We start from the raw sequence: 13840 nt of genomic DNA, 5'->3' as shown, positions 1-13840 counted from the left end.
GGTCAGATGCTTGGTACTATGAAGTCACCAATCATCCATAATATGTATTTGCTTTAACGTTAAACAAATGGGTTTGCTTGCCCCTGACACATGAAAACATTGAACTTTTCTCTTGTCCCTGAAGATATCCCCTATTCCTACACAAAATATTGTGGGTTGTGAGCTAAAACTATTACAAACCTCCTAAACCATCTAAACCATACTGCTCAACTTCAATCTAACTAGGTGATACATTATGGATTGTAATGCAGTTTGATGTTTAAAATGTCCAGTTCTCTTCAGCAATGCAAGCATGTTTATACTATACCAGTGTTCTCCCCAGGCCATTTTAGCGTAGCGGTCTGCTACGCTTTCGCCTGTCCCCGCTACGCTTTGATTCTCCCCGCTACGCTTTAAATATTCCGCCATCCTTTAGTTCACACGCTGGCGCTCTGCGTAGCTACCAGCTGTTGCATGCATTGTCTTCAAATTAGCGCTCACTGCAACTTTCAACCTGGTGAAAGAGTGGAAGGTGTGAAGTATGGTATGCGTCCGATAAGTTGTCCGTAAGTGTTGAAAGGAACGTTAAAACAATAGAAGAATCGGCTGGGTTGCTCACAAGTTTTCATTCTACAACGACTATTACGACCAACGAAGACCTTTAGTTGATATACATCGAGGACAGTATTCACAGAGTTAGGCGGTGTACAGCCTTTTATCACATTCCCATGCTTTGATCAACGAAATGGACCGCAAAAGAAACAAAAGAAGCAGTTGACTAGTGAGGTTGATCATGATTTTACAACGATGATCTTTTTTTTTTGTCCGAGTACGATCACGATCGCGATCGCGTTCACATTGCCAAAATTCCAATATGGCGGCGGCCATGTTGGCCGACGTGTTTATAACGTGTTGACATTGATCCTGGCGTCGCGTGTGGTTCCACTCTGACACGTTCTCTGAAAGATTTTACACCTGATTTTCGAGTGATTCTAGTCGTACTTAGTTCATGTCTTGTGATCATCTTGGTGGTATTTTTAAATCAAGAATCGAACGATCATGTTCAGTGGTAGTTAGGGGGGGGGGGGCGGCTGGTAGAAATTGATCCCCGTTATGAAACATTATTCGCGGTGTTGTTGTTCAAAAATGATATATAAACTCAATTACATTTGAATTGTGTAAAGCTTAAACTTGTGAATTTTCCTCTTTGTTGGCAATTTTTGACAATTTTATTAGCAATATATGTATTAATGAAACTCCAATCAGACGAACCATTTCTTGCTTTCAATCTGAACTTGCTGTTACTGTTTGAATCTTCTATTTAATTGCAATTGTACTATACTGTGATGATTTTTAAGTGTAATAAAGAGTTTCCATGATGTTCAAATTGCATACTTGTGTGTTACCATTGCATTTGTTGTGAGTGTACATGAATGCTTGGGTACATGTGCAAGCTTATATCCATATGCAAATATAAATTAATGATATGCAAATGATTATGCAAATTAGCCGCTACGCTTTTGCTTGATCCTGGGGAGAACACTGTGTACTCCACCGGAGAGACACTAAAATGTCTTTCAATAGCGTCTTGATATAAAGTAAGGCCAAAGTAATTAAATTCTTTGTTTTGCGTCCCCATCCGCTTAGGTTTTTTAAGGTTTTCATGAAAAACACACACAGTGTATTTGAATAGGAAAGTTTAGGACATAACCGCTTAGCTTTTCTGAACTAAAAATTTTGTTACAATTTTTTATTTGCTGCAATCAAATTACATTGTGTTAATTTTCTTGTGTGTGTTTTTCAGCCGCTTAGACGCGTACCTTTTCTAATTTTGAGTGGACACAAAACAAAGAATTTAATTACGTTGGCCTAACGAAAATTTTAGAATTTTGTCAATCCTTAATCAGTTTTGTATTTACCTATTCATATCCACACCGTTGCAAAATAAAATAACTTACTAATTTATTCATGTTCACCAATGGAAAAATCCCTCATTACAACAACAGTTCTAGTGTCTCGCAATAACTTGTATTGTTTTAATAATAAGCATGGGCCACAATAAACCCAATTTTCACAACACCAGATGCAGTGCTACCTAGTTGTTTTCATGATGTATATGTCTATAATTTGAGTATATTGATATTTTCAATTTGGTACATTGCCCATTAGGTGAAAGGAAAGCTGAATTTCTCACAGTTCAGGATTGACAAAATTACCATTGACGTGCACAAAAAACAACCAAGACGAGTAGTAGTACCTCCACCTAAAAGCAGCATGTACAGTACGCCACAAAGCATTGAGACACAAATACAGCAATAAGAACACATCTCAAAATTTGACATTGTATGCGACATATCAAATGAAGAGTTACATGAAACTCTCCCTTTTAAAACTCAATCGCTTGCCTACATGTACCTACTGGACACGAGTCTGACAACTCTGCATGAAACTTTCAAAGTTTTCAAGCGTCAATTTTGTTTTCCATGATTGCAAAGCCATATCGGAAACTTGACTCTGTTGATCTTCAATACTTTTGGTATATTTGGGAGTGCTCCACTATCCATATAGTCATAAAGCATTAATCTGCTCAGATATATATCTTTTACATTTTGGCAGAAATCAGGCAGTACTTCACTGATTTCAGTTACCATTGCACTTGAAATGCTGTCTCCAGTGCACTCTAATGACGCATTGCTTCAGTTGATGCTTGCTGAATCATCCTATAAAAGATATCTTTGTCGGGAAAATCAAATTATTGAAAACAAACAGTGGTATTACCGCTACATATTTCACAGAAGGTGAAATAGCCATGAAAAGTAGCTTATAGAATTTTATGAGTGGCTGGTAAATACACTCAGTGACCAGCTAAATATGAATCAGTTTATTGTGTACTGTGTTTGTTAAAGATATTATTATAATGAATTAAAAACTAAACAAAATGCTCTCTACACACAAGTCATAGTCATTGTCATAATTTAAACTATGAAAGTCCTTCCAAGTTAAGTTTAACTCTTTACATAATTACAACAAGTAAAACAAACTTAAACATTAAAATCTTCAGAAATTCTAGCAAGTCACATGTAGCAAGTAAAAAGTTTGCATACATTATGCAAATTATCTCCTGATTGCAACATTAGTAGCTCCACAAATTATCGATAATCACATACATCAAGTGCTTTCATTATTCATTATCATATCTGACAAGAAGCTGCAGAGAAAAAAAATTCCTAGAGTTTCCATGGCAAGATTACGAATGTATCAATAGAAATATTGATTACATCATAAATATAATACTCTATAATAATTACCTTACCAGTTTTTGCAATTGTAGTCCATCAAATGTACTCAAGAGTGGAATAGAACTACCCATACTCAAACACAGCCACAGATTAAGTAATAGGCAAAATATCCAAAATATCTACACATCAAAAGTAGTGATTCAAGAGAAATTGTTGAACCCTCCTAGGCCTTCACTTTTTGTATTATTGAAGACCCTCTTTCTTATTTTATACTATTCCCAAAATTTACGATAGTATGACATATTATTGTTATTTTTTTAAGAATTATTGACAATGTTGTCAAATAAACTTCCTATGCAAAAACGCATGCTACTTGACGTTGTGTATCTGTTGTATTAAACCAACTTTAGTTTTAGTTGGAAAGTTTGTTTACACTGCCATGCCACATTTGGCTTATTTGCATATTCGCCTCTCGCGCCATTATACAACAAAATGCCCAAACTGTCGCCAGCACCCATCGACGCGGGTCGCGAAAATATATGTCAAGCTAATGCTCGAAAAGGCGATGCCGGTTTGCGTAAAACGTACCGATAGACAATAGATACCCCAGCAACCCCTCGGCTTATTCCAACAAAGTTTCACCAAAGTGACGCACAAATAACGGTCGACCTTTAGGTTTCTGAGATTTAAATATCCCGGCGGTACACAGTTGCGTCAAGGATCGTGCCTGGCAAGTTGTGCCTCGCCGCAAAATGAGACGTCTACCGAATATGAGCCGTGAACGGTGGCAACAATTTCCAAACGTGACTAAAAAACGTCATCAACATTACGTTATGAACACATATACATACCAATTAACGTATAGAGGTTTAGGGTGGCTTGTTTCTTCGGTTGACCTACGAGCTGTCGCGGCCATAGCATTAGCGAAGAGTCGCCATGTTCTCGATGCATAAGATGTAAATCCCCGGATGTAGCCCTCTTCCCTAATCTGATTGCATCCTGCTGCATGGCATGCTCCTGCTTCCAGAATTTCTAGAATAGTACCGGTATTTTGTAACACTGGAAAGAGTTTCTAATTAATCTAGAAATGCATAAAAATGAAGGAGCTCTCGCAGAGAAAATAAGTTCATTACATGGACTATTTGTGATCTATTGACACGTGATTGAGGGCGCTCACAAAACTTAAAGTTGGAGGGGCATAACAATCCTCAACTATAATATTTTATAAATTTCATTTCAGAGGTATTATCAGGGATCAAACTAATGGAAACCAGTCAATAAATAAGGCCTATACTTTACTGTTCTTCAAATTGCATGCTCTTCGGAATCAAATTCCGTTCCTGTAGGCCATGCTGTCGGCTACCCTCGACAGCATGTAGCAATCAACCGAATTTAAAATTGCACGGGGAAAAGAATGACTGTAAGTCATAACTTCGCCCTTTTTCGTTCATGTACCGAACAATGGAGTTTATAAAGAGAAAAAAAATTAAATTCCCATACCAACACAAATTAACGTAGTCTTCACCGTTGCTATTTACCACATAGTTTTAGGCCTAATGATGTTACAAGCAGCTTAAGCTGGGCCTATTAATATGACGGGGAGGGGACTTGTTTCGATCATGATGCCCTCTATAGTTTTGAAGTCAATTCACATGAGTCAAACACATGGTTATTTACCATTCTGAAGAGCATACTATGTACACTTTTCATTAAAAGAAACTTCTTAGATAGCTTTGGTATTCGCTGAAACGAATAAAATCAAAGACAGTCTTATAATCTCCTCTCTTGATCTTAGGTTTAAGCCTGAGGAACTGATAAACTCCAGGAAAGGAAGGTAGTAATCCCTGGGTATTAAGGAGTCAAATTTTTGTCAAATTCCTAAAGTATATTCATTCCACTGTAAGCTTCAGGCTAATATGCTCAAACGTTTTCTTTATAGCTTAAAATATCTATGAAAAATGGTGTACTCGTCGATAGAAAAACATTTCAGCGTAAAACCTTTTGTAGCAATAAGTTTTACAAAAATGAGCGTACAGAAAAAGTTGATTTACGCCTTCAATCGAGAAAAATATGATCTTGTGTTGTTTGTTTTAAACTACAACATGCAATATTTGTCGGAATCGTGATCAGGCTGTATTCTCTATTGGAAGCCAGGACTGGAGCAGCACCACGTAGACCTATTGTCCGTTTATTTGTGCAAAATGAAACAATGATCAAAGAAATATAAAAAAAATCAAAGATCATTTGTATCACTTTTATTTATCCACAGAGTTCTTTCAGGTTCACGAGTGAAATGCAATAAGTCAAAGATGATAAAAGACCTACAACATATATATGCATGTTCATGGCAACATAATTTCGAGCGTTACCGTTACAATATGCCTATGGACATCAACGTACGCCGAAGGCTTGTCATGTTCGTGTCTATTATTAATAAACCCATAGTGAGTCATATAATTCTAAGGTAAAGACAAGAACGAATTTAAAGATATCTTCTGTCCCATCATGTTAAACAAATCCCTGCATTGTACATAAAAGATTGTGACAACCCAGCCCCCCTTGATAACTTATACAGGCCAACCCTTAATAGCGCATTAGTACATGCGCATCTTTCTAAAGCGTTTAACTCGCGCGCATGAATACAAAGGACAAATTAGTGAAAAGCTGAATACAAAATGACTACGTTTTTTCCCCGTTCCGGGTTCTTATACCAACAGTATACGGCCAACGGTCGGTCAGTCGGAAGATTCTGGGGTCAAAGGTGCCATGACGAAATTGCATAGTGTAACGGTATGGCAAGATAAAGTGAGCAATCCGCCGCTGAAATGCTTTGAATTGTATCCTTCCGCATCATCTGAGGTCACATCAACATTTCTTTCAAGTGTTATGTAGGTCATTTCCCCCACACTCATCATGACCTGAGTTCAATTAGTCTAGAACATTCTCAAGGTCACTGCCCTTGATGACCTAACAACCTTGAATTCAATTAGTCATGTTTGGAATGTTCTGGAAAGTTGATTAGTTGTGTAAGGGAGATAATTTTAGAACAGTAATTAGCATGTCAATAAAAGTTCTAGATTGTTCTTATATGCCTTATAAAAGGGACGTGCACAGCTTCCAGTCAGACTTTTGGGATCGTGTCTCTTGTGTGTTACTAAACTCCAGCAGTAGTCATTCTCAAGACTTTTCAAGACCTTCACTGTCAACGCTGGATTTATACTGTGGACTTTGTGCAGCTTCAAGCCTGCAAGGACTGTTCATTCATCCAACTGACTGTTACAACTCTGAGACTGGAGCTTTGCCGTCCCAGCTGAGATAAGTAGTCTGTACACTTTTAAAGCTTGTACTCTATCCCTGACTTAGCAATTAGTTTTATTTTCGTAATAAATTTTGTTTAAACGTTAACTGCTGAGTTCACCCTTTTGTTCGTTTTCTCTGCACGTAACAAATTGGGGGCTTGTCCGGGATACGAATATTTTGAGCCGTTTGACAACATTTTGACAACCTTTTCAAACTACTGTATACTGTGAACTCAGCGAAATTCAATCATGGCGGAATTCAAGCCAGACGAATTTATGGATGACCTTGATCAGGACACATTTAATTCCCTCAGAAAAGACAACCTCATAGCACTGGCAAATTTCCTTAAAGTAGATGTCAAAAGATCTATGCGCAAGCGAGAAATTCAGTTCAAGATTGCAAAACATTTAGTTAATTCTGGCCATTTTGAAGAGTCTGCCTTAAAAGATTATGAGCCTGAGTCTTCCTTCGAACTCAAAAAATTAGAATTAGAAATACAGGCAGATTTGGAGCTTAAGAAATTGGAATTAGAAAAGGAAAAATTGCAAATGGAAGAAAGGGAAAGGCAGGAAAAATTACAAATGAAAGACAAAGAATTACAAATGGAAGAAAGACAGAGAGAAAAGGAGAGAGAATTGGAAGAACATCGACTACAGTTAGAAATGAGACGTTTAGAGCTTGGACAGTCAGGAAAATTCTTCCCTTCAGACAAGTTTGACATCACTAAGCATTTCAGGTTAGTTCCCCCTTTCCAAGAAAGGATGTTGATAAATATTTCCTTCATTTTGAGAAAATTGCTCAGAGTCTGGATTGGCCTAAGGAGTCCTGGTCTATGCTTTTGCAGAGTGCTTTGGTGGGTAAAGCCAGAGAAATTTACATTCAGTTGTCAGTAGAGCAGGCTTCAAATTATGATTCTGTGAAGGAATTAATTCTCAGGGCTATGAGTTGGTGCCTGAAGCGTACCGTCAGAAATTTAGGGATTGTGAGAAGGTGAAGGATCAAACTTATGTTGAATTTGCTCGAGCAAAAGAACAACTGTTTGACCGTTGGTGCTCTTCTGAAAAGGTCAGTCAGAATTATGACAAATTACGACAGCTTGTTTTGATTGAAGAATTTAAGAGGTGCATTCGGAGTGACATCAAGACGTTTATCAATGAACAAAAGGCAGATACATTGGAGGTTGCTGCACGTTTGGCCGATGATTATTCATTGACCCACAAATCTTCATTTCTCAGCAAACCATCCCAGTCCTTTTCATACAGAAACAATGCAGGTAAATTTAACTCGTCCTTTTCATCCAAGAATTTTTCAAAGGACAGTAGGAAATCAAATGACAACAGTTCACAGAGTTCAAGTAACACTCCCACATCATCAGATCCCAAGTCTCAATCTCCTTCTGACAAACAGTTTGGTACACTTTCTTGTAATTATTGTAAGAAAGACGGCCATTTAATGTCAGAGTGTTTCAAATTGAAAAGAAAACGTGAAGGTCAAAGTGGTCAAAGTGGATCTAAGCCCACCGGCTTTATTTCTTCATCAACTCAATTAGAGTCTAATAATGTGTGCAACACATTTTCTGAGGTTAAAACCTTCTCATCCCCAATTAATGAGGTCAAGGTCAATTCTTCTCAAGATAGCATTATGGGTATTTTCGAACCATTTATTCATGATGGTTTTATATCACTTTCTAGTGATTTTTCTTCCGCTACCCCTGTCAAAATTTTAAGAGATACCGGGGCTTCCCAGTCTCTTTTGTTGGCAGATACCCTGCCGTTTTCTGAAAAGTCATTTTCAGGTTCTAAAGTTCTTATTAAGGGGTAGATTGTAATGACTACATTCCTGTTCCTCTCCATAATGTCTATTTGTCTTCGGACTTTGTTTCTGGACCTGTGGCTTTAGGTATTAGGCCTTTTTTGCCTTTTGAAGGGATTCACCTTCTTCTTGGAAACGACCTTGCTGGGGACAAGGTCATTACTAATCCACTTGTGACTGATAATCCTAGTTTAGATCAGGATCCAGAGCCAATTGAACAAGAGATACCCGATTTATTTCCTTCATGTGCCATACTCGAGCCATGTCAAAGAAAACTTCCGAGAATCAAAATACTCTCAAAAATAATGTCACAGATGTTGACTTAAATGACACCTTTCTCAGTCAGGTGTTTGACACGGATCATTCCGTTATCCTCGTGGATTTGAAACTTCCAGTAAAACTTCTGCTGACCAAAGTCAGACATTTTCTAGATCAAATCTCATTGCAGAACAACACAAAGACCCAGATATTTTGTCTTTGTTTGACAGGGTAGATGATGAAGGTAAAACTTCAGATAGCTCTGTTTCCTATTATACAAAATCTGGTATTCTCATGCGTAAATGGAGACCTCCAGATGTTTTGGTTGATGACGATTGGGCTATAAAACATCAATTGTGGTTCCAAAGCCCTATCGTGCTGAAATATTGCGCCTGGCCCATGAAACCCCCTGGGCTGGTCACTTAGGAGTCAGGAAAACTTATCATAAAATTCTCAGTCACTTTTATTGGCCTAATCTCAGGCAGGATGTAGCACATTTCTGTAAAACTTGTCACACATGTCAAATGGTAGGAAAGCCAAATCAGACCATTCCAAAGGCCCCTTTACAGCCAATTCCTGCATTTCAAGAACCATTTAGTAGGATACTAATAGACTGTGTTGGGCCCTACCAAAAACAAGATCAGGAAATGAGTACATGTTGACAATTATGTGTACATCAACTCGGTTCCCAGAAGCCATACCACTGAGAAATATAAAGACAAAGACTATAGTGAGAGCTTTAGTCAAATTTTTCACTTTATTTGGCCTCCCTAAATGTGTCCAGTCCGATCAAGGCTCCAACTTTATGTCTGGAATTTTTCAACAAGTAATGGATCAGCTAGGCATTAAACAGTATAGGTCATCCGCCTATCATCCAGAAAGTCAGGTGCTCTTGAGCGATTTCATCAAACTTTGAAAAACATGATTAGGACCTACTGTTTTGACACAGAGAAGCAGTGGGATGAAGGAATTCATTTTCTGCTCTTTGCTGTTAGAGAGTCAATTCAGGAGTCTCTTGGTTTTAGCCCATTTGAGCTTGTATTTGGACATACAGTCCGTGGCCCACTTAAGCTCGTTAAAGAGAAATTCCTATCAGACGATGATGATTGTCTGAATATTTTGCAATATGTGTCAGATTTTCGTACAAAACTCTCTAAAGCATGTGAATTAGCCAGAGAAAATCTTGAGTCATCTCAGCAGTCATGAAAACCAAATATGATAAAAGCACCTCAAAACGGAAGTTTGAACCAGGTCAAAAAGTTCTTGTTCTACTTCCAATTCCTGGCAAACCACTCCATGCTCGTTACTTTGGGCCATATCTAATTGATAAGAAATTGAGTGATTTAAATTACATCATAATAACACCTGACAGGCGAAAACAAAAACAGCTATGTCACATAAATATGCTTAAGCCATATTTGGATAGGGATAATCCTACTATAACTCAGCCTGTCAGTGCAGTCAGTTCAAACCATTATGAAGATAGTGATACTGAAACTGACTTGAGTGAAAATACTCTAAACTCAAAGCTGGGCTCGGTCAAGCTTCAGAACTCAGAAATCCTGGAGAAGCTGGAGTCTACAAAGTTGGCACACCTCCAGCCAGAACACCAACAACAGCTGAAAGAACCAATCCATGAACATTTGTTCCAAGATGTTCCAACGAGGACAAACATCATCTACCACAACGAAGATGTCTGCGACAGTAATCCAGTGGAACAACATCCAGACGGACTGAATCCTGCGAAAGCGGAATATCTCCAGGAGGAAGCCAAGTATTTGCCGAACAATGACTTTATCGAACTCAGTAAAAATAACCGGACTTTGCCGTGCATACTTTATGCCAAATTCAGTGCCATTTCAAGTTTTCCAACAACAAATTGCAAGAAGATAGTCATGGGACATCCTGTTTGCTACTTTTCACACAATTTAACAAATCCAGAGAAACTACTCTACAATTGAAAAAGAGTGTTTATCTTTGATATTAGCTTTACAGCATTTTGAAGTTTATGTTACTTCTTCAAATCAGCCAATAGTGGTTTATATTGATCACAACCCTCTTGTTTTTCTGCAGAAATTTAAAGGCAAAAATCAGAGATTGCTAAGATGGAGTTTAATGTTACAGGAGTTTAATCTTGATATTAGACATATCAAAGGCAGAGACAATTTAATTGCAGACTGTCTCTCTCGTATTTAGAGTTTATTGTTGTTCACTTTCAAGAAATTTTACTTTAGAGTAAAAAATTTTGAGTACTTAAATCTTTTTCAAGATACATTTGTAAAAGAAAGATTTTTCTTTGAAAATTTTCTTTTTTTGAAGAGGGGGTGTGTTATGTAGGTCATTTCCCCCACACTCATCATGACCTGAGTTCAATTAGTCTAGAACATTCTCAAGGTCACTGCCCTTGATGACCTCACAACCTTGAATTCAATTAGTCATGTTTGGAATGTTCTGGAAAGTTGATTAGTTGTGTAAGGGAGATAATTTTAGAACAGTAATTAGCATGTCAATAAAAGTTCTAGATTGTTCTTATATGCCTTTATAAAAGGGACGTGCACAGCTTCCAGTCAGACTTTTGGGATCGTGTCTCTTGTGTGTTACTAAACTCCAGCAGTAGTCATTCTCAAGACTTTTCAAGACCTTCACTGTCAACGCTGGATTTATACTGTGGACTTTGTGCAGCTTCAAGCCTGCAAGGACTGTTCATTCATCCAACTGACTGTTACAACTCTGAGACTGGAGCTTTGCCGTCCCAGCTGAGATAAGTAGTCTGTACACTTTTAAAGCTTGTACTCTATCCCTGACTTAGCAATTAGTTTTATTTTCGTAATAAATTTTGTTTAAACGTTAACTGCTGAGTTCACCCTTTTGTTCGTTTTCTCTGCACGTAACACAGTTACTTTTATTCACAGGTGCTCTGAAAGTGTTCATCTCTTTGAATCTCTCCACAACGGACCAACAACATGGTAATGACATATTCAAGGGAGTATACATGATGTATAAAATTGTTGTGTCTGTTGACAGTGTTGTTTGCGTACTTTGAAAGAATTCCAACACACAAAATGACACCTTACTTTTACAATAATGTAATGTAATTTTGTATATGTGATCAAGTAATGAGAAAATGACTAATAGTGAAGCCATTACCTAGATTAAGGTGGATACGGGGATAAAATTACACATAATGTGTCATCATAAAGTAAAAATGCAATTATAAACTCTGGAGCATGATTCAAAATGATACTTCCAGACTTAGGGTATTGTAAATTGTGTGTATTTTTATTTCACGGACAAAAAGTGTTTATTCTGGTCTCTTATTTAGCCATCACCTGCCAAATTGTTGCACTCAACACCAACATGCAACCCAGTTTTACATAGATCATGACTTTTTCTCAGTTTAGATTCTGTCAAGACCTTGCTGGGATGACTGAATTATAGATTAAGCCATTATATGTAGCACATTATTGGGAAATTCTTTGTTTATTAGGTGATTTTCTGCACTAAACATAAGCTTAATAATATGATTTCAGTTGAGAATCTCAAAGTTCACTGTGACCTAACCATGTATTAAAGGTATACCATATGAACCATAAGGGTAAAAACCATTACAGATCATCATATACTCGTCTTAAGGTAGTTCACACCTCAAAAGTGAAAAACAAAAACTTCAAGTTCTTCACCAAATTTTGAACCAATCTCTTTAAAAATTAAGATAAAAAGTCAGGGATCACCATGCAAATTTTGGGTATTAGAAAAACAAATAACCAAATATTTAGCAATATTTGAAATTCAAAATGGCCACCATCTCTACATTATTATAACCTATTGCAAAAAATAAATTCCAGATTTTCACAAAAGTACCGGTAAGCAGATGAAAACTTTATTTATTCCGATGTCTTCAAAACAAGCCCCAAGCATGGTAGGTCAAAAGAATATTGTAAAAGTTTCTGAACCGAATATGCTGTCCCAAGGGTGCATATTAATCTGTATTTTCACTAATCTCTTGCACCAATTAATGTACAAATGTACTACATATATAGATACATTTATAGATAGACATTCATACATATAAATATAAATACATGCAATGCTTGAATGTATACACTCATACATACATTCATATATACATATATACATAAGGTTGTATACAACTTGAATGCAGACATAATATGCATCATACAATGTTACATTCAGTAATTATTACATACATACATAGGCACATACCGGTACATATATTTGCATGAATGAATATGACATACATAGATATTTATACACACATCTCCAGCCAAAAACAAAAGTGTGACCTGCAGATTTGAATATCACAACATCTTAATTTTTTGTTTTATAAAACATCTTTATGAATTATTCATTTCCCTAAATTGTTGAAATACAAAAATAAATCAATGTAGTAAAATAGTAGCATTGCCAAAAGAAAATGGTGTACAAAATGTACCATGGTGTTTTTGACAAATAAATTCAAGTTCAAACTGAAAAATTAAATATGTTGGGAGAATATACACATAGACTTAAGCTTAACATAAGACATTTTGATATGAATAAGAAATTAATTTGAAAGACTGAACAAGATCTATTAAATATATACAAAATTAATGTACAAAACAGTTGCAGTTGAATGAGCAATAAAAATTTTTTCTTGCTGGTGATAAGCTATTGTTAGTCAATGTATTCCCCTACCAACCAATGCAAGGAAAAGATGCAATCTTGATTGCAAGGAGACCGTTTGCTGCAAATACCATACATGAACACATGCACATGTATTAACATATACTTTTGTACACTGTAGCTCACTAACAAATCCATTCATCCATTTGTCACTAAATTTGTGGATGAATACATACTTGCATACTTTAAGGGTTTAACCCCATATATCTTTTCAAGTCATAGAAACTGTGTAAATCACTGGTTAATTAAATGTTTATTTGACTAATCAGAGGACATAGATGCCAATATTAATTCACCAATGAAATTTCTGATGTTTAATTGTGAGATATGGGATGTTACATCATAATAATTTTCTGCAAAATATTCTTTTTTAATATCTCATTTTCCTGTATATGTAAATACCAGCATACAAATGGATGGTAGTGCTTTCCTAATAGATTGATTTTAATATAGACACCAAGAACTAATAATGGCTTTATGTCATAACTAAGTAATGCATTAGCTGGCCCGCTATATTGTTGAGTATAAGTCCTCACCAAATATCAAGGCCCTTGGCTTGATGTTTTTAA

At 36.6% G+C, this 13840-nt stretch overlaps 1 protein-coding gene across 1 annotated transcript in view; it reads right to left on the bottom strand.

Annotated features, from left to right (window-relative positions):
- The window catches only part of LOC139119808 (mucin-5AC-like), a 52368-nt gene extending 48143 nt beyond the window's left edge, over window positions 1-4225 (bottom strand). Inside the window, exon 1 of the mRNA XM_070683712.1 lies at window positions 4070-4225. The gene's annotated coding sequence lies outside the window, so the exon portion shown is untranslated. The remainder of the gene's footprint in view (window positions 1-4069) is intronic.
- Window positions 4226-13840: the final 9615 nt, after the last annotated feature.

This window comes from Ptychodera flava, chromosome 20 (assembly GCF_041260155.1).
Source record: "Ptychodera flava strain L36383 chromosome 20, AS_Pfla_20210202, whole genome shotgun sequence".
NCBI classification, from domain to species: domain Eukaryota; kingdom Metazoa; phylum Hemichordata; class Enteropneusta; family Ptychoderidae; genus Ptychodera; species Ptychodera flava.
The sequence above is the reverse complement of the archived record's forward strand: the minus strand, read 5'-3'. Positions and strand labels throughout refer to the sequence as shown.